This window comes from Neofelis nebulosa, chromosome 13 (genome assembly GCF_028018385.1).
Source record: "Neofelis nebulosa isolate mNeoNeb1 chromosome 13, mNeoNeb1.pri, whole genome shotgun sequence".
NCBI classification, from domain to species: Eukaryota; Metazoa; Chordata; class Mammalia; order Carnivora; family Felidae; genus Neofelis; species Neofelis nebulosa.
In genome coordinates this window covers 38,787,052-38,805,366 of record NC_080794.1, presented here as the reverse complement: position 1 = coordinate 38,805,366, position 18,315 = coordinate 38,787,052, and the positions used below count along the sequence as shown (strand labels likewise).

The window sequence follows — 18,315 nt, the reverse complement described above, 5'->3', positions numbered from 1 at the left end:
CGTATGCTCCACCAACTGAGCCTGCCAGGTACCCCCTTTTATTTTCCAAAGATTTTTCTGTTTGTATTTTTTTTCAAATACTTATTATCATTATTATTAATGTTTTTATTTATTTTTGAGAGAGAGAGAGAGAAAGTGAGCAGGGGAGGGGCAGAGAGAGAGAGAGGGAGAGAATCCCAAGTAGGCTCCATGCTGTCAGCGTGCAGCCTGATGCGGGGCTCGATTTCACAAATCGTGAGACCACGACCTGAGCCAAAATTAAAAGTCAGACGCTTAACCGACTGAGCCACTAAGGCATCCCCTGTGTGTATTCTTCTAAGGACAGTGTTGCCATAAGTTGGATTTCCCCCCCAAATAGATCCTGAGACAAAGATGTGGATGCAGGTACATCCTGAGACAAAGATGTGGACCCAGACGGTTGGAAGGTGATTCCAGAAATCCAAACAGTGTAAGGGAGTGAGAAGAAAGCCAATAAAGGTGTTTTGGGCAACTGGAGTTGAGTCCCATTTGTTACTGAGAAAAATGCTATTCAAAGTGTGGTCCTTGGACTGGCAGCATCACTGTTTCCTGGGAGATTGGTTAAAAATGCAAACTCAAGAATCTGTGTCTTACTCATCTCTTCAGATGATTTGTACGTTAGGAAGTTTTGGGAAACACTACAGTGAACTCAGAATTGCCCCACTGAGGGGATGAGGAACTGTAGTATTTAGCCACCAAATGCCATCCTTCTTTGGTTGCAGATTGCTACTGGGAATTTTAACTCTGCTGGCACTTCCAGTCAAAGAAATACACAGGTGTTTGAGGTAGGAAGGTATGGACCTGCACTATCTATCAAGGCTGTAGTAAGCTCTGGGGTGGGCTGAGGAAATATGGGTAGAGCACAGACAAGATCTGGATATGGGTTCACAATTTCCATCAGATTTTCATGCTTAAAACTCTGTGAGTCCTTCACCAAAGTTAAGGACTATATTCCTTTAACAAATGTTTATTGAGTGCCTACTGTATACCAGGTATTGTGTGAGACATCAGCTGTACAAAGACACATAACAACCTTCATGAGACATAGAGATTTCAGTTAACCATAAAATAATTATTAAGCGCCTACCCTTAAAGTTGGGGGAAACAATTCCAAAATATTACTTCCTGTTTTACTCTTCCTTGTTCGCCAACTTTTGTTGTTGTTGTTGTTGTTCTGTTTTTAAGTCCAGTGCAGTAGTGAGAAGGAGGAAAAGAGAGTAAGTTCGATCTGTAACTGACTGTGAATAACCAATTAAAATAACTCACTACTTTCCAACCAACCTCCACTACGTTCTTTAAATCCATCTTCTGTTCCAGATGCTTCTCAGTCTGCATTTACAGTTGTCTGAGAGCTTGAGAAAGCCCTACAACTAAGTTTTGTGAGTCAGGAATTAAGGATGTGTCCACAGAGCTGCAAGCAACAAGTGCAAAGTTAAGTCATACACCAATGCGGTCCCCTTCCGCATCCAAGGCCAAACACCTGTGCTTATGTTCAATTAAAAATACAAAACAAAACACACAAAAAACCTTTCATTTCCTATTTTGGTCTGGCGAACTGATAGGGGTGGGGAACTCGTGAATAAACAAATTATTTCTGTGAAACCAAATACCGTGTGCAAACCAGTGTGAGAAGAACGGATGAAAATTTCCTGAAGGAAGGTTACGAGGAGACGGTAAGATCAACATCTGGCTTGCTCGCTCCATCTCTAACTCCTCATGCATAAGGAAAATGCCAGGAAAACGGAACTAAAGGCGTCACTGCTCTAACTTTGAGGCACTTGGAGCAAACAAGGCCACATCCCTAAAGCTATTCCAGTAGGGAATCGCCATACTAACTTCCCCCAGGTCAACCCGTTCCCCCCTGCAATAGTTTTCCGACTCCTTCGATACACATTCTTCTTTGCCCTCACCCACTACCAGACTTTTCCAGGCCGCCCCTAACACCTGGCGGCCGCCATTTTACACACTACTATCGCGAGATATACTTAGCCTTCTCAAGCCCGACTCGTTTACTTTCTTGCTAGAGGTTCTTCTCGGCTGTTCTCGCCGTTAGCTGAGGAAAGTGTCGCGAGAGCTGGTTGCCTTGGCTCCCCGTAGCTATAGCAGCCGCGGCGGTTAAGGATGCGGCGGCAGGAACTGTGAGTGCGACACCCTCAGGGGGGCGGGGTCGGAGGTAACGGGGGTGCAGGGGGTAGCCCTGGTGGTGGGGGTAGGTCGGGAATAACGGGCCCAAGTGTGACGTGTTGGAGAGGACCCAGGTCCAGTGGGTAAAGGGACCTGGCGCAGGTCTGCACTAGGGCACTCGGAGGGCTAGAGCTGCCGTGAGGTCCAGTGGGAGGGACGGCGGTGTAGTAGGGTTCAAGGGGCAGGGGCCGGAGTGTGGAAGGGTGTGCGTTGGAAGGAAGAGGGTTACGCGGACTCAGAACTGGATAAAGGGACCGGACTACATCGAGGAGTAAGTGGGAAGAAATGGGGTACCGCGAGGTGGAGGGTATATTGAATGGGAGCACAGAGGTTGGGCCCGGTTTGCTTTGCGCTGGTGAGGACTGGGGGACTGTGTCGGACCCTTCGCGGCTCACGGGGTCCGCCGAAAGCTGGAATAGGACTGCGCGCCAGGACCTGGGTCCTAAATGGCGTGGCGGGAATGGTGGCGTCCCGGACCTCCACCACCACTTGTCCCTTCCAAAGAAATCCCCCACGGACTGTAAGATGTAGAAGTAGGGTCCTGGTGAACTAGGATTAGTTGGAAAGGTTCTTTGCGGAGAGACTGTTGAGTGGGATAATGAATGATTGCTGCTGTAAAATAAAGTGTGGGGTGGGGACGGGAGAGAAATTCTTTAGGAAAAAAACCCCTAAGATGTACTTCCTCTGGAGCGTATTGAGTTGAAAGAAGGGGTGTGTGTGTGCTGAGATCACGTTTCTTCCCAGATTCATTCAAGTATAGAATTCCTTTACGGTGTACTTTTGAAATTATATATGCAGTGTAAAACCAGTTTAGCTGATACAGTGAAAGAATGTGCAGCACGACACTTAAGCCTTCCACGAATGTAATTTAAAAAGTAAGGAAAGTGTTTCTATTGCTGCAGCAGAAGGCTGAACACTAGGGATAGTTTTAGTTAACTTGAATATAAAACCTAGTGTTCCCAAAGTGCGCATATTCAGGTTATTTGCCTTTTAAGAAATGGATGAAGTTTTATTTTAGGAGATAGAACAAGTTTTGAATATCTGCTAATCTGGGAATAAAGTGAGTCTCCCAGGAGTTAAAATCAAGGAGAGGGCAAAATATTTAGTTTCTCAGTTTCAGAACTGTTTTGTGGAGATGAGGTTGGACCACTTTGCTCCTGAACTCTTATTTCTACTGAAAACAATGGCTTCAATTCAGGCATAAAAACAATTACAAACTATCTGATAATTTTTCTTACTGTCTTTTGTAGGTATAAATTTGTAGGGGATAACCTCTTTTGATTATGTAACTGGATTTTTCCATTTGAGGTTCACAAATTCATTAATTAGAATAATGGCTTTTAAATCCTTCTGGCACTACCCTTGATGTGGTTAGTCATTGAACCTATTTATTTGATATGTGTTAGACTAAAAGTTTTAATTTGTAATATTAGTAGCTACACTTTAAAGCCTTTCTGAGGCAAGATACAGCTTTATGTGGTTGGGTCCAAATGATTTCTGCATGGATCCATTAAAGAGCTTTACTGAGTTCCTATTATGTGTGGAGTACTGTGTAAGACATTGAGGGGAGGGGTGAGAGTCATTCATTTATCCATTCAACAAACATTTACTGAGACCTATTTTGTATCATTACTAAGCTTTTAGGATACAAATAGGGGTAAGCTTTGCTCTCTGCCTTGCAATGCTCAGAACCTAGGTAGAGTGACAGAGAAACAAATAATTACAATGTAATAAGCACAATATAGGGGCAGGTGGGTGGTTTAGTCGTTGAGTGTCTGACTCTTGATTTGGCTCAAGTCATGATCCCAGGATCATGGGATGGACCCCATGGCAGGCTCTGAGCTTGGAGCCTGCTTGAGATTCATGAGATTCATTCTCTTTCTCTGCCCTGCGTGCCGCCCCCCCCCCCCCCAATTATATGTGCGCTCTCTCTCTCTCAAAAAAAACAAAACAAAACAAAACAAAAAAAACAGTATGTGCACACAAGCTCATGAAACAAGATTCTGGCCCTCAGGAGTTTTCCTGGTTGACAAGATTATAAAGGAAGAAATAATTTTAAAAATTACAAAATACTAAACAAATTCTAAACTATGCTGCATTAATAGAATACATATTATGTTTCTCAGAAGAGATAAAAGTTATAATGACAAAATTCACAAGTCAGCTTGTGATTTAAGTCTTTTTTTGGTACTCTTAAATATCACTGTATGTTCTTAAGTCAATAATAAGCATAATAACTAAAATTTTTGACTGATTATTAATGTGCCAGGCACATTATCTCATTTTATCTTCATAACATTCTGCTCTTCAGCTGGTCCTAGTGCTTCAATTTTAAACAAAAAATTAAGGAAGTTGCTAAAGATCATAGAGCTAGTAAATGTCAGATTAGGGATTGGAGTTGGAAATATATGTGATTGGAAAAACCTAAGCAAGATTCCTTTCTTTTTCAGAGAGAGTACCTTGAGATTGGGGTGGGGCAGAGATTGAAGGTAGAATTGGCCAGAAGATCAGAATTCAACCTCTGTGTCTTTGTTCATATATTTTTTCTCCCTCAAATGTTTACACTACATATGGGAACTAATTTGAATATTAACATGATGCTAAGTATGAGTTTATGTTGTTGAACAGAGAATTGAGTAAATTGCCATATTCATGTTGTATATAATTGTATAGGGAGCTATGCTTGGGAAAATAGTCATAACAAGCAATTGTTAACATTTGCAATCTTCTAGAAAGTGATCATTTTAATAATGGAAATGATTATATTCATATGCAGTATAGAGCAAATGTTATTACAACAGACTTTAAGAGATTTAAACATTTTATACTGCTTTTTTTTTGTATTAAGAAAAATATATACATGTCACATGTATTTATATATTTGCATTCAGACTTTTTTTTAAGTATATTTATTTTGAGAGAGTGCATGCATGCACACACGACAGAGTGGGGAAGGGGCAGAGAGAGAGGGGGGGAGAGAGAGAGATTTCCAAGCAGGATCCACACTGTCAGTGCAAAGCCTGACACAGGGCTCGATCTCACAAATTGCGATATTATGACTTGAGCTGAAATCTGAAATCAAGAGTCAAATGCTCAACCCATGGAGCCACCCAGATGCCCCAAGGCAACAGGAACTTTTAAGTGACTTTCCAAAGTCACACGGCTGCAATGTCCCAGGTGTCCTGATTTCTAATTAAGTGTTTCTTCTACTGTACCACGTTGCCAAATTATATTTAATAATCACTATGCATTGAGTTATAGATGCTCTCAGCTAATTTCAGGAAACCAGAGTTGTCAGGAGGCTATTGATAGATGAGAGTACAAACTGATGACTTGTTTCCCTTCTACTGTACTTACACTTCCTACTGATACTTAGGATAAATGCATAATTCATTCAGAGGCTTCTTACATTTGGTTTATTATATTACTGTTTCATTTTTCTGTGTCTAGCTGCATTATTGACCCATTTTAATAAATGTTTATATGCCTTAAAAAAAAGTGGAGGGGGCTCGGTGGCTCAGCTGGTTAAGCATCTGAGTTTGGCTCACATCATGATCTCAGGGCTTGTGAGGATGAGCACCGCATTGGGCTCTCTGTCAGTGAGCCTGCTTTGGATCCTCTGGCTCCCTCTCTCTGCCCCTCCCCAACTAGTGCTTGCATGTTCCCTCTCTCTCAAAAATAAATAAACATTAAGAAAAAAGTGGAGGGATACAACTATGTTGTAATACCTAATATTATTAAGAAATACATACACATTTGAAGGTGAGTCAGGTCAGATTTTTCATTGAGTTGACTTTCTGCAGCAGTCCCTCCATACTGTTTTCTAGAGTGGCTGCACCAGCTTGCATTCCCCCACCCCCAATTTTTTTTAAATGTTTATTTTTGAGAGAGAAAGACGGCGGGGGGGGGGGGGCAGAAAGAGACAGAGACACAGAATCTGAAGCAGGCTTCAGACTGTGAGCTATCAGCACAGAGCTGACTTTGTCCAACTCACAAACTATGAGATCATGACCTGAGCCGAAGTTGGACGCTTAAGCGATTGAACCACCCAGGTGCCCCTATTTATTTTTAAATTAAAAACACTTTTTTAAAAGTTTATTATGAGAGAGAGTGAGTGGGAGTAAGGGACGGGCAGAGAGGGTGAGGAGAATCCCAAGCAGGGTCCTTGCTGTCAGTACAGAGCCTGACACAAGGCTCACTTTCCTGAACTCTGAGATTATGACTTGAGCTGAAACCAAAAGTCAGATGGTTAACTGACTGAGCCACCCAGGTACCCTTGCAGCTCTTTCTCTTTTTTAAAACTTAGCTATGTGCCTATAAGATCTCATTCTGTCAATATACACTTTTTAACAGCTGATTGTATTTCCCTTTGATTTTTTGTAACTTACTTAACTTTTTTTTTTTATTGATGGACATTTAAGTTGTCCAAGATTTTTGCATTTACCAACCAAAATGAACATCCCTTATTCTTTCTCTTGGATTGATGTTCTAGAATACCTGTAGAGTAGTGGCTATAATTATTGCTTGAAAGGTATGTATATTTTCAAAGATACTGCCAATCTGCCTTTCATAGAGTCTGTGTACTATTATGCATTCCACTAGCAGATTATGAAAGTGCCTATATCCTTACATACTTGCCAACACTTGGTATTATCAATCTTGTACATTTTTACTAATATGATGGGTAGAAAATTTGCAGTTTTCAGGTTACTTGTGAGTTTGAGCATATTTTAATTTCTTTATTGACTATTTCTTTCTGTGAAACTGTTTATTCTATCCTGTGACTTTTTAAATTTTGTTATTTTTTTTTAAGTTTATTTATTTATTTTGAGAGACAGAGTGTGAGTGGGGTGGGGGCATAGAGAGAGGGAGAGAGAGAAGCCTAAGTAGGCTCCATGCTGTCCGTGCAGAGCCTGATGCAGGCCATGATCCCATGAACTGTGAGATCATGAACAGAGCCAAAATTGACTGAGGCTTAACCCACTGGAACCACCCAGGCACCCCTGACTTTTTTTTAAAACTTTTTCTTTTACCTTTTGATTAACAAGAACTCTTTATATGTATGTGGAAGCATACACTTTTTTAAAAAAAGTCATTTATATTTACATTTATATATAGAGAGAGCACATATTTTCTCTAATGTGTTGCGTTGTCTATGGTATCGATTGATATAATAAAATGTTTTTTAATGTTTGTTTATTTATTTACCATTTATTTATTTTTGAGAGAGAAAGACACACACACACAAATTGTGAGCAGGAGAGGGGCAGAGAGAGAGGGAGACACAGAATCTGAAGCAGGCTCCAGGCTCTGAGCTGTCAGCACAGAACCCAGTGCAGGGCTCGAACTCACAAACTGCAAGATCACAACCTGAGCTAAAGTTGGAGGCTTAACTGACTGAGCCACCCAGGTGCCCCTATTTATTTATTTTTGAGAGGGAGACAGTGTGCATGTGTGCAAAGGCGGGTAAGGGTAGAGATAGAGAGAAAATCCCAAGCAGGCTTCATGCTGTCAGCGCAGAGCCTGACACAGGACTTGATCTCATGAACTGTGAGATCATTACCCCAACAGAGATCAAGAGTTGGATACTTAACTGACTGAGCCACCCAGGCTCCCTGATATACTAAAATCTTTATGCTCACAGGGTGTTTGGGTGGCTATCTGTCTTTTTCTTTTTTAAAAAAGATTTTTTTTTAATTTTAAAAATATTTCTTTATTTAAATTCAAGTTAGTTAACATACTGTGTACTATTGGTTTCAGGAGTAAAACCCAATGATTCATCACTTACCCAGTGCTCATCCCAACAAGTGCCCTCCTTAATGCCCATCAATCATTAGCTCATCCTCTCACTCACCTCCCTTCCAGCAATCCTCAGTTTGTTCTGTCTTTAAAAGTCTCTTATGGTTTGCCTCCCTCCCTCTTTTTATCTTATTTTTCCTTCTCTTCCCCTATGTTCATCTTTTGTGTTTTCTTAAATTCTACATATGAATGAAAGCATACGATATTTGTCTTTCTTTGACTTATTTCTCTTAGCGTAATATACTCTGGTTCCATCCACATTGTTGCAAATGGCAAGATTTCATTCTTTTTGATTGCCAAGTCAAGTAGTATTCCGTTGTGTGTGTGTGTGTGTGTGTATCTCATCTTTTTTTTAAATGTGTGTTTGTTTGTTTATAGAGAGTGCAAGCAGGGGAGAGGCAGACAGAGAGAGAGAGAGACAGAGAGAGAGAGGGAGAGAGAGAAAGAATTCCAAGCAGGCTCTGTGCTGCCAGTGTAGAGGCTGATGCGGAACTTGAATTGTGAGATGGTGACCTGAGCCAAAATCGAGAATCAGATGCTCAGATGACCGAGCCACCCAGGCGCCCCTGACTGAGCCACTCAGGCGCCCCATACTACATATCTTCTGTATCCACTTATTAGTCAATGGACCTTTGTGCTATTTCCATAATTTGGCTATTGTTGATAGCGCTGCTGTAAACATTGGGGTACATGTGCCCCTTTGAATCAGCATTTTTGTATTCTTTGGATAAATACCTAATAGTGCTATTGGTGGGTTGTAGGGTAATTCTATTTTTCATTTTTTGAGCAACCTCCATACTATTTTCCAGAGTGGCTGCACCAGTTTGCATTCCCACCAACAGTGCAAAAGGGTTCCTGTTTCTCCACATCCTCACCAACATCTGTTGTTCGCTGAGTTGTTAATTTTAGCCATTCTGACAGTGTGAGGTGGTATTTCATCATAGTTTTGATTTGTGTTTTTCTGATGATGAGTGATAGGGAGCATCTTTTCATGTGTCTGTCAGCCATGTGGATGTCTTCTTTGGAAAAGTGTCTATTTATGTCTTCTGCCCATTTCTTCCCTGGATTATTTGTTTTTTGGATGTTGAATTTGAGAAGTTCTTTATAGATTTTGGATACTAACCTTTATCCAATACGTCATTTGCAAATATCTTCTCCTACTCCATTGGTTGCCTTTAGTTTTGTTGATTATTTCCTTTTTGTGCAGAAGCTTTTTATCTTCATGAGGTCCCAATTGTTCATTTTTGTTTTTATTTCCCTTGCCTCTGGAGACATAACTAGGAAGAAGTTGCTGTAGCCAAGGTCAAAAGGTTGCTGCCTGTTTTCTCCTGTAGGATTTTGATGGTTCCTGTCTTACATTTAGGTCTTTCATCCATTTTGAATTTATTTTTGTGTATGGTGTAAGAAAGTGGTCTAGGGTCATTCTTCTGCATGTTGCGGTCCAGTTTTCCCAGCACCATTTGCTGAAGAGATTGTCTTTTTTCCCTTAGATACTCTTTCTTGCTTTTTCAAAGATTAGTTGGCCATACGTTTGTTGGTCCATTTCTGGCTTCTCTATTCTGTTCCATTGATCTATGTTTCTGTTTTAGTGCCTAGTGCCATACTGTCTTGGTGATTACAGCTTTGTAATACAGCTTGAAGTCCTGAATTGTGATGCCTCCAGCTTTGATTTTCTTTTTGAACATGACTTTGGCTATCTGGGGTCTTTTTCTGGTTCCATACAAATTTTAGGATTGTTTGTTCTAGCTCTGTGAAGGATGCTGGTATTTTGATAGGGATTGCATTGAATGTAGAGATTGCTTTTGGGTAGTATCAAAATTTTAACAGTATTTCTTCTTCCAATCCAAGAGCATGGAATGTTTTTCCATATCTTTCTGTCTTCTTCAATTTCTTTCATAAGCTTTCTATCATTTTCAGTGTACAGATCTTTTGCCTCTTTAGTTAGGTTTATTCCTAGGTATCTTATGGTTTTTGGTGCAATTGTAAATGGGATAAATTCCTTGATTTCTCTTTCTGCTGCTTCAATATTGGTGTTTAAAAATGCAACTGATTTCTGTACATTGATTTTATATTTTGTGACTGCTGAATTCTCGTATCAGTTCTAGCTGATAGTTCAATTTTTTGGTGGAGTCTTTCAGGTTATTGACGTAGAGTATTATGTCATTTGCGAAGAGTTTAAGTTTGTCTTCTCCTTTGGCAATTTGGATGCCTTTTATTTTGTTTTGTTGTCTGATTGCTGAGGCTGGGACTTCCAGTACTATGTTGAACAGCAATGGTGAGAGTGGACATCCCTGTCATGTTCCTGACCTTAGAGGGAAAGCTCTCAGTTTTTCCCCATTGAGGGTGAGTCTTTCACTGTGAGATCATGACCTGAGGCGAAGTTGGATGCTTAGCCAACTGAGCCACCCAGGCACCCCTATAATTGTTAGATCTTCTTGATGGGTAGATCCCTTAATTATGATATAATGCCCTTCTTCATCTCATTTACAGTCTTTGTTTTAAAATCTAGTTTGTCTGATACAAGTATGGCTACTTTGGCTTTCTTTTGACCTCTGTTAGCATAGTGTGATAGACAGTTCTCCATCCTTTCACTTTTAATCTGTAGGTGTCTTTAGGTCTAAAATTAGTCTCTGGTAGGCAGCGTATAGATGGATCTTGTTTTTCCATCCATTCTGACATACCCTATGTGTGTGTGTGTGTGTGTGTGTGTGTGTGTGTGTGTGTGTGTTTTTTTTGAGAGAGAAAGGGCACAAGTGAGCAAGGGGCAGAGAGAAAGGAGAATCCCAGGAGGTGTAGAGAGAGAGAAAGAGAAAGGGGGGCTCACCCAAAGTGGGGCTCCTGTTCACCTGAAACAGGGTTTTTGTTCACCTGAAGCAGGGCTTCAGCTCACCAGAAGAAGTCTCGAGCTCAGCCAAAGTGGGGCTTGTGCTCACCCGAAGTGGAGCTCGAGCTCACCTGATGTGGGACTTGAACTCATGAACTGTGAGATCATGACCTGAGCCATAGTCAGATGCTTAATGACTGAGCCACCCAGGTGCCTTACCCTATGTCTTTTGTTTGGAGCATTTTGTCCGTTTACTTTCAGAGTGATTATTGAGTGTTTTTAAATAAACATTTAAAAAATATTAAAAAAAATTTTTTTGGAATGTTTATTTATTTTTGAGAGAGAGAGAGAGAGAGAGAGACAGAGAGAGAGAGACAGAGCATGAGTGGGGGAGGGGTAGAGAGAGAGAGGGAGACACAGAATCTGAAGCAGGCTCCAGGCTCTGAGCTGTCAGCACAGAGCCCGATGCAGGGCTCCAACTCATGAGCTGTGAAATCATGACCTGAGCCGAAGTCAGACGTTCAACTGACTGAGCCACTCAGGTGCCACTAAAAAATATTTAAAAAATTAAATAAGGGTAAAAATTCGTCTCTTCAGTTGTACGAGCCATATAGTCACATGTGGCTATTATATTGGACAGTGCAGATATGGAACATTTCCATCGGTGTATAAAATGCCAATGGATAGCACTGAAAAGAATACCAAGATAGGGTGTCTGCCTTAAAGGTTATGTCAAAATGGCTAAGTATAGCAGGTAGGGAATCCATGAACTGCTGGTCACGCATGAAACTCCCCACCCCATTCCAGACCCTTTCCATTGTTGATAGCTGCTGATAAATTCACTGTCCTATTGAGGTTTGGATGTGCCTATAAGTGAAAGGCATCATTGAAAAGGCAAGGGAAGGCAGAGGCTGACAAGGATAACATTCTGGGAGCTGTGAGTATTAAGGGATTTTCCAGACATAGAAGAGATTGCTGAGCATTGGGATGAGTAGGAATGGTATGGGTATGGAGCTGGGAAAATAACATGAAGTGCTAAAAGGAACATTTAGCTTGTAGAAAAACAATATTGTTCCCAGAAGAAATAATATTGAAGATAAATTCTAATGTTCAGGTTAATGTTGAGCCAATCACCAGCTTGATCACATCTTCACTAAAATTATAGGTTTGTCTATTGATATTAAAAATATGGACACATTTTTTATGTTTAATGAGAATTAGTGGGAAAGTAGAATTCACCTTGAGGTTTACTTTTTTTAAAATGTTTTTTTTTTTGAGAGAGACAGAGTGAGCAGGGGAGGGGCGGGGCGGGGGGGAGAGAATCCCAAGCAAGCCCCACACTGTCCTCACAGAGCACCATGTAGAACTCAATCTCACGAACTGTGAGATCGTGACCTGAGTGGAAATCAAGAGTCAGATGTTTAACTGACTGAGGCACCTAGCACCTCTGAGGTTCACTTTTTAGTCCTTTTTCTTCTAGGGAGTACATCTGTAGAAAAGGCTATCCAAATTCTTTATTTTTGTTTTGGGGACAGTGCCATATACTAAATTTGTGAACTTTTTCTCTCTCTCTCTCTCATTTATATCAGACACAAACATCAATATTTATATGATTGTAGGATATACAACAATGTTTTTAATCTTCTGTTACTGTTTTAGAGTTTTTCTTATTTCTTTCTGTTTGGCTGTAAAAATGTGCTCTATAGGCAAGTGGCTTTTGAGAAAAAAGGTATTATATTCATTACTTAGCTTTTTGCAAATAGGAAATATAACCCTGTTGTTGGTGTGCAATGAATGAACTTTTCTGAAATCCATATTTCAGTATTTAAGCACTTTCTCTTAGCAAAGTACCTTCCTGTACCATGTTGAAAGCAAGAAGCATTTTCTACAAAGCATATTTTTCAAATAGCATTTGGGTTTTGAAATGAAAACAGAACCTGAGGATAAGACTATATTGGACTCTTGTGGAATATTTTTGTTGGTCGTATTTTGACCTGGTATGTAGGTTCATTTTTTCTTGTGACATGAAAGGTAGGTTTTTAATATAAAGCCAGCAGGAATTCAATGACTTATTTGAAATTCCCAGAAGAAAAAGTTTTTTCTTGTGAGAAGAAATTTCTAAATAGATATCTTTTAGACAGTACAGTAGTTTCATAGTCAGGCTTGTAGAAAAATCCATTATCTATAGAAACAGAACTTTCTCTTTGTTTGTGTGCCATTGTCTCATTTCTGACCTGGGCTCAGCTGTTGTTTCTGTGCAGATCCACTTCCTTTGGTGGTGCATCCTGTCCTGAATGTTGACCCCAGTCAAAGCTGTATGGTGCCAGAAGAAAATAAGTTTCTTGATCTTTTTTTGCTGTTTCTTTCAGCCTTTATTTATCTTTACTCGTGGTCAGTGAAGACAAGAAAAGAGTTTGTGGACAATTGGAAATTCCCATGTGTTCTTTCAGTGTTGGGAAACCCCAGAGAGAGGCAGAATCTATCTATCTATCTTTCTTTCTTTCTTTCTTTCTTTCTTTCTTTCTTTCTTTCTTTCTTTCTTTCTTTCTTTCTTTCTTTCTTTCCTTCTTTCATTATTTTGAGAGAGAGAGAGAGACAGAGAGAGAGAGAGAGAGAGAGAGAGAGAGAGAACAAGCTGAGGAGGGACAGAACAGAGGGAGAGAGAGAATTCCAAGCAGGTCCCATGTTCAGTGTGGAACCTACATGGGGTTCGATCTCACTACCATGAGATTGTGACCTGAGCCAAAATTAAGAGTGGGATACTTAACCAACTGAGCCACCCAGGTGCCCCAAAGCAGTGTCTGTCTGTCTGTCTGTCTGTCTGTCTGTTTATTTATTTAAACATTTTTCAACGTTTATTAATTTTTTGATAGAAACAGAGCATGAGTGGGGGAGGGGCAGAGAGAGAGACACACAGAATTCGAAGCAGGCTCCAGGCTCCTAACTGACAGCACAGAGCCTGACGCGGGGCTTGAACCCACGGACTGTGAGATCATGACCGGAGCTGAAGTTGGATGCTCAACCGACTAAGCCACTCAGGCACCCCAAAGAAGTGTTATTTTAGTTGGGGCCTACCAGGTCTAAGGAAACCTCTAGTTATTTCACAGAATTGAAATAAGAAACTTTGTAATTACAAAAGTAAGTTCTAGACACCTCTGACTTTTAGAGTATTTACTGATATTGAAAATACACATTTATATTATTCATGTTTTAACCAATGTTTAAACCACAAATTGCCACATCACAAGTTATTTTGAGTAGGAAATCTCAATGAAATTCTGGCCATTATTTTAACTGGGCAATCTATAGAAGTCTGATTTACAGTTGCCTTTCCTATGCCTATTCTACAAATTCATGAAAAGACATAACTTGTTTTTAAAATTCAATTTGAAGTTCTTACTTCATGGTGACTCTCATCTTTTTTATTTCTTCTTTCAATAGTTACCTAAATGCCTGTTTTTAAAATAACAGTTTTAGGGGCACCTGGGTGGCTCAGTTGGTTGTGTCTGACTCTTGATTTTGGCTCAGGTCATGATCTCATCATTTGTGAGTTCGAGCCCCGAATTGAGCTCTGTGCTGACAGTGTAGAGCCTGCTTGGGATTTGCTCTCCCTCCCTCTCTCTTTGCCCCTCCCCTGCTTGCGCTTGCTCTCTCTCTCTCAAAATAAATAAATTAACTTTAAAAAATAAAATAAAATAACAGTTTTATTGAGATATAATTCACAAAGTATATAATTCACCCATTTAACGTGTAATTTAAAAGTTTTTAGTATATTTATAGTTGTACAACTGTCAGTGTAATCAGTTTTATTACATTTTTATCATCCCCAAAAGAAACTATATCCATTAGCAATCACTCCTCATTTCTACCTACAACCCCAGCCCTTGGCAACTCTTACTAATTTACTTCTGTCCCTATAGATTTACCCATTCTGAACATTACATACAAATGGAATCATAAGTTATCATTATGGGATCTTCTGTGACTAGCTTTTTTCACTCCGCATATTTTCAAGGTTTATCCATGTTGTGGCATGTATCAGTATTTCATTCCTTTTTGTGGCTGAAAAATATTCCTTATTCTACTGTATGAGTATAACACATTTTATTTATCTGTTCACCAGCTGATAGACATTTGGGGTTGTTTCCACTTTTTGGCTATTATAGTTGAGGCGAATGTGGTACTTTGCCCACAAAATAAGGATACTCAGTGTAATTAATAGGATTGTTAAAAGTGGATGAGAAAGACAGAATAGGTGCTATATGAGAAGGACTCAGTCTCTCTTGCTGGTTTGCAGATGGAGGAAAGAAAACCGTGAGCAGAGGCATGCAGGCATCCTTTAGAAGCTAGAAAAGACAAGGAAAAAGATTCTCCCCTAGAACCTCTAGAAGGGAGCCCAGCCTTAGCACCACTGTGATTTTAGTCCAGTGAAAGTATATGAGACTTAATCTACAGAAGTCTAAGATAAAATGTTTGTGTTGTTTTTACCACAGAATAGAAAACTAATACGTCAATATTCATTGTTTACATTATGGCTTTATAAATATTGTTCACAGCTAAGCCATATAATAATACAGTTCCTTTCTTACATAAAGTAAGAATATTTTAAGCAATAGTAATTGCTCTTTTTTTTTAAGTTTATTTATTTTGAGAGTGAGCGAGCATGCATGAGTGGGGGAGGAGGAGAGAGAATCCCAAGCAGGTTGTACTGACCTGAGGCTTGATCTCACAACCATGAGTTCATGACCTGAGCCAAAATCAAGAGTTGGACACTCAGCTGAGCCATCAAGGTGCCCCAGTAATTGCTTTTTTGTTTATTTTTTTTTTTTGGGGGGGGGAGTAATTTACCTAAAGTTATTTGTTACTATTTTCCTGAGTGAAGATACAAAGCTAAGTGTCAAAACTAGGTTTTTATTGTTTGTTGTTTTTTGAGAGAGAGCGAGAGAGAGCGAGAGACAGAGCGCGAGCTCACCCAAGTGAGCTCGTGCAAGCAGGGGAAGGGCAGAGGAAGAGGGAGAAAGAATCGTAAACAGCCTCCATGTGCAGCTCTGAGCTGATTTCACCACCCTGAGATCATGACCTGAGCCCAAATCACATGTCATATGCTTAACCAACTGAGCCACCCAGGCACCCCAAGACTAGGTTTGAATGTCAGCTCACTTTCTGTATGATCCTAGGTAAGTTACTTATACTCACATTTTATTTTATTTTATTTTATTTTATTTTATTTTATTTTATTTTATTTTATTTTATTTTATTTTTTATTTTTTTAATTTTACTTTATTTTATTTATAATCTTTACACCCAACTAGGGCTCGAATTCATAACCCCGAGATCAAGAGCCACATGCTCTACTGACTGAACCAACCAAGTGCCCCACCCACATATTGTTTAATTGATTTTTTATTGAGATAATTGTAGATTCACTTGCAGTTGCAAGAAATAATACAGAGAGATCTCTGTATATTTTTCTCAGTTTCCCCAAATAGGAACATAAGTTTAGCAGAAGTACAGTATAAAGTTGCAACCAGGGTATTGATATTGATAAGCACCACTGATCTAATTCAGATTTCTGTAGTTTTACAGTTTTACTCATTGTGTGTGTGTGTGTGTGTGTGTGTGTGTGTTTGTGTGTGTATTCTGTGTAATTTTTTTAGATGTGCAGGTTCATGTATCCATTACTGTAGTCAACATACTCAACAGTTTTAAAACCACAAGGATCTCTAGTGTTGCTCTATAGGCAACCCCACCCCATCCCTGGCAACCACTAATCTGTTCTTCCTTTCTAAAATTCTCTTACTTCAAAAATGTTATGTAAATGGAATCATACGATATGTAACCTTTTGGGATTTTCTTTTTCTTTTTTTCCTTTTTTTCACTAAGCATGATTTCCTGGAGATTCACTCAAGTTGTTGCATGTATCAGTAGTTTGTTCCTTTTTATTGCTGAGTACAATTCCATGATATGGATATTTATACCATCATTTGTTTAAACTTTCACCTGTTGAAGGACATCTGGGCTGATTCTAGTTTTGGGCTATTACAAATAAAGCTGCTATGAAAACAACATCATCAACAACGAAAACAAATAAAGCTGCTATGAACGTTTGTGTACAAATTTTATATGAATATACATTTTCATTTCTCAGGAATGTTCAGGAATATAATTGCTGGATTGTATGGTAGTTGCATATGTAGTTTTTAAAGAACCCGTCAAACTGTTTTCCAGACTAGCACTAAAGTAAATTTTACATTCCCATCAGCGATGTATCAGTAATCCATTTTCTATGCACCCTCACCAGCATTTGGTGTTGTCACTACTTTTTATATTAGCCATTCTGAGAAATGTGCCATAATACTGCATTGTGGTTTTGATTTGCATTTCCCTAATGGCTTATAATATTGAACATCTTCTCATGTGCTTATTTGCTATTTGTATATCCTTTTTGTCGAAATGTCTCTTCGTATCTTGTGCCCATTTTCTAACTGGCTTGTTTGATATTTTACTGTTGAGTTCTGAAAGACCTTTGTATAGCTTAGATACTAGTCGTTTGTTGAATACGTGGTTTGCAAATGTTTTCTTCTAGTTTGTAGCTTGTTTTTTCATCCTTTCACCTAGGCTTTTATAGAACAAAACTTTTTAATTTTGGTGAGATCTAATTTATCAGTTTTTTTCCTTGTGACTCGTGCTTTTGGTGTCAAGCCTAAGAACTTGGCCTAACTCTAGATAACAAAGATTTTTTTGTACTTTTTTCTTAAAAGTTTTATAGTTTTGTATTTTATATTTAAGTCCATGATCATTTGGCTTAATTTTTATACAAGGTAAAAAAAAGAAAAAAAAAGAAAAGAAAAGGGGCACCTGGCTGGCACAGTTGGTAGACTCTTGATGTGACTCTTGATCTCAGAGTCATGGGTTCAAGCCCCACACTGGGCATGGAGCCTACTTTAAAAAACAATAAAAAAAATTTTTTTTAATATAATGTGTGAAGTTTAGGTTGAGTCCATTTCTTTGCCTGTGGATACCCAGTTGCTCTAGCACTGTTGAAAAGGGTTTCCTTTCTCCATTACATTGCTTTGTGCAGTTTTGTCAAAAATCAGTTAAGAATATTTATGTAGATCTGATTTGGGTTTTCTATATGTTCCATTAATGTATGTGTTTATCCTTATGCCAATATCATACTGCTTTTATTATTGTAGCTATGTAGTAAGCCTTAATATTTGGGTAGAGTAATTCCTTCTACTTACTCTTTGTCAAGATTATTTTAGCAGTTCTAGAGTCTGCACCTCTTCATGTAAAGTTTAGAATAAGCTTGTCTATGTCTACAAAAAGCTTTGCTGGGAGTTTGATAGGAACTGCATTAAACTTATACTGTCCCAAAAATAAATAAAAAACGTTGAAAAAAAGAAATTTAAGGGGCGCCTGGGTGGCGCAGTCGGTTAAGCATCCGACTTCAGCCAGGTCACGATCTCGCGGTCTGTGAGTTCGAGCCC

At 39.3% G+C, this 18,315-nt stretch overlaps 1 protein-coding gene across 5 annotated transcripts in view; it reads left to right on the top strand.

Annotated features, from left to right (window-relative positions):
- Window positions 1-1,768: 1,768 nt before the first annotated feature.
- The window catches only part of USP54 (ubiquitin specific peptidase 54), a 132,449-nt gene continuing 115,902 nt past the window's right edge, over window positions 1,769-18,315 (top strand). For 2 of the 5 annotated variants that reach the window (XM_058696712.1, XM_058696715.1), the window contains exon 1: window positions 1,769-2,156. The gene's annotated coding sequence lies outside the window, so the exon portion shown is untranslated. Of the gene's footprint in view, window positions 2,157-2,285; window positions 2,305-2,330; window positions 2,474-18,315 lie in introns of those variants that run through there. The other 3 variants (XM_058696709.1, XM_058696714.1, XM_058696718.1) reach the window with 2 other exon arrangements.